The following is a 3,291-nucleotide window of genomic DNA, read 5'->3' as shown; positions in this document are numbered from 1 at the left end:
GGGGGAGGGATTGCATTGGGAGTTATACCTGATGTAAATGATGAGTTGATGGGTGCTGACGAGTTGATGTGTGCAGCACACCCACATGGCACAAGTATACATATGTAACAAATCTGCACGTTATGTACATGTACCCTAGAACTTAAAGTATAATAATAATAATAAAAAAAGAAAATAATTTTAATCTGTTTAAAATATTTACCATATTGACATATCACCTCTTAAAAAAACAAACAAGGACAATAAAATAAGTAAATATATGTAACCACATTATAATCCGTGACTGTATATTTTTGACATTTTTCCTATCTGGGCCACATCGATGAGCTTAGTATGTGTCATTCATGTGTGTGTGTGATTATTGTATATTACCACCTCAGCCCTCCCAGGTTCATTTTCATCAAAGTAAACCAGGGTAAAAATTTCTAAGCACTGTTTAGATCTTGAACAAAACCTTGAATACTTTTAGAAATTAAATACCCTGAAATGAATTGGAGCATCTCAGAGCCCAGAAAGCATGAGTCATCGAGAATGGACTCCTCCAGCAACTCAAATCCCAGGCTCCTCAGCACTCACGACGGCTGTATGTGGGAGGCCCCAGAGATTCGCCTGAAATAGGGTCAGTTGGAGTCTGTCTCAATAAATTTACAAGGATGTTTTACTAAAAGGAGTTGCTTCTTCGAGGCCGCTGCCACTATTAACACTAAGAGGAAAGTTTAAAAAAAATTAAAACCACCCTCTCTACCCTCCTCGAATAGAACATCAATTCATGTAAATTGTTTTTTGTAAGTAGCCTCAGAGTCATTAAAACATTTTATTTAATCCACGTGGGCGAAGCCTCAAGGTTTCCAGTTTTTGTGCTTCTGCTGGAAGGAAGCTTCTCAGTGTCCTGTGGTTTTCAAAAGGTTCCTACAAGGTTTTCCAAGAGTAATTGTCCACGGCAAGCAATCCAGAGCTGGAGACCTCAGTCATTGCAGCAGGAGGCTTATCTGACAAGCTTATCTGTACTTTTATAAGCAAGACAGGTGATCTTGGGAACCCATGTCTCAAAGCAGCACAGCCCTCTCTCTACCATTTGCCGATGACATGTGTCTCTTGACCATGAAGGTGAAAGACAGTGCCTCGGTTCTGCTTTCAGGGGAAATACACGTGACCGGAAGGAGGAGTTGAAGGTCCTTCTCTTTGGGGATGTACAGGAAAGGCAGCAAACCCTTGTCCTTAGCAGGAATATGCATGAGGCTCTTGCTGTGCCCTCTAATCCGAATGCCACTCCCTCGCCCTCTTTTGTTCTGGACACAGAGAGCTTGGTAGTGATTATGGCTCTGCCTCTTACTAGCTATGTGGCTTTCAGCACACTAGTTAACCTTTCTAGGCCACATTTTTCAAATCTGTAGGGTGGGAATAAATAAATTAATTTGACTAATACCTGAGTTGCTACTCTATGCAGGATTTGGACTTTTGCAGTACAGCAAGTAGTTACAGAGGTACAAAAGAGAGGCTCCCTGAACCACCTCTCTTTTGTACCTCTGTAACTACTTCCTGTATGGCAAAAGTACTGTACTGTAATAAAATATTTTTCCTTAGGTTACTCATGATGATGAGATATTTCTCCTAAGGTTGCTGAGGGTGATGGGCCATTCTCCCTACGGTTACTGACAATGGTGGAGTATTCTTCTAAGATTATTAAACACTTCTCATAAGGTTATTGAGGGTGTGAAAGGACAATGTCTACCTACAGAATTAGTTGTGGAGACTTGGAGAAATGCAGGTCAAGCTATTGGCAGTGCTGTCCCAGTTTAGGCAGTGAGCAAATGTGAACACTGCCCACCTCAGCCTAATTTCAGTGTCTCAGGGAAGCCCACAACTGGTTCAAATTCTTCTATTCTATGCTTTCAGAAATCCTGGTACCTCTTCTTGAGGGTCTTACTACATTTGTACTTTTATATTAACTTGGGTAATTATTCAATTTATTTCTGATTCTCCCACCAGACCTTAAGTTCCATCAGGACAGGGCTGCTGGCTTTTTATTATTGTTATTTGTCTCTATTTTCTCCCAAGGGCAGTTGCTCAATGAAGGCCTGGGAGATTTACATACTTGTATTTTTAATGAATAAATGAGCATATTGAGCAATATGTGCCCCCTTTTTCTCTCTCAATTTCATTTCAGAAAGCAAGAACACATATTTCTCTTGCTTATCCCAGCCAGGATCTAAATATGCAAATATGCCACTTTTCTATAAGATAACTCACTGTGCATCAATTGCAGGACAGGCTTAATACAATGGAGCACGAATTTCTCAGGTGAGCATCGGCATTTTCTCTGACCTGGAACCGTTACTTCATTTGCATTGTTAACTGTATTATGAATATGTGCAACTCCATATCTGGCATTTGATGCCTTAATAGGCTTTCTAAGGGGTTTTGTGATGGAGAAATTGTCCTCCAAATTCTCTTGGTGGCCCCCTGCATGCTCTTTTATAATGTCTACCTGGCAGGTGCACTGACCACACAATGAATTCAGCAATAATTGCCTCTGAAATCCAAAACCACATACTGTTTCAGGACCCGGGAGGGATTTAGCTGAATGCCCATATTAGCTTGAAGCTCAGATTGAAGAAAAAAGAAACACCTGCTTTTCACATTTTAACAGCATTTGTGAAAATCCGTGGGCATCCTCTGCGTGCCGTGACAGGGCACAGCTCAGCCTTGCTACCCCTGCCTTCCGTACTTCTTTTCTGTGGGTTATTTTGTCTTCTCTAGAATCTTCTCACATTCCATTTTCATTGTGACTCCAAACAGCATTTTCATTTTGAATCTATGGCAGCCCAAGGTCGTGTCAGAGAATAAAATCAAATTAACAGAGGGTCAAACATTCAGGACGACCAAGCCCAGGCATGAATGTGAAATTGTTAACACAAGGGCAACCTCTAAAGGTTTATGAAAACATAAGAAAGACAAATGCAGATGAGGACAGGCTAAGGGACTGGCTGACCAAACCACGAGTGACCTGAAGGGCAATGCTGGGCACAGAGTAGGCACTTAGAGTTGTGTTTGAATGATTCTATAGGGTGATCAATCATCCTGGTTTTCTCAAGACATGAATTCCTGTGCTAAAACTGGGAAAATCTCAAGAAAATTAGGAGAGGTTGGTCACCTTAGATTAGCATACACTGACTTTGGGTTTTCTGACCAGCCCAGACTCATCCTGCTTTCACCCTGTGATAACCATGGTCGCAGGCAACATTACGTCCACTTCCCTTCTATTCTTTCCAGCCATATGAGTTCAAAGCA

At 41.4% G+C, this 3,291-nt stretch overlaps 1 long non-coding RNA gene across 1 annotated transcript in view; it reads right to left on the bottom strand.

Moving 5' to 3' along the window:
- Positions 1 to 2,735, bottom strand: part of LOC105538305 — a 6,911-nt gene extending 4,176 nt beyond the window's left edge. The window contains exon 1 of the long non-coding RNA XR_001005878.1: positions 2,532 to 2,735. This is a non-coding gene — a long non-coding RNA (uncharacterized LOC105538305). The remainder of the gene's footprint in view (positions 1 to 2,531) is intronic.
- Positions 2,736 to 3,291: the final 556 nt, after the last annotated feature.

This window comes from Mandrillus leucophaeus, unplaced genomic scaffold (assembly GCF_000951045.1).
Source record: "Mandrillus leucophaeus isolate KB7577 unplaced genomic scaffold, Mleu.le_1.0 Scaffold19, whole genome shotgun sequence".
NCBI lineage: Eukaryota > Metazoa > Chordata > Mammalia > Primates > Cercopithecidae > Mandrillus > Mandrillus leucophaeus.
This window is presented reverse-complemented; position numbering and strand designations above follow the sequence as displayed.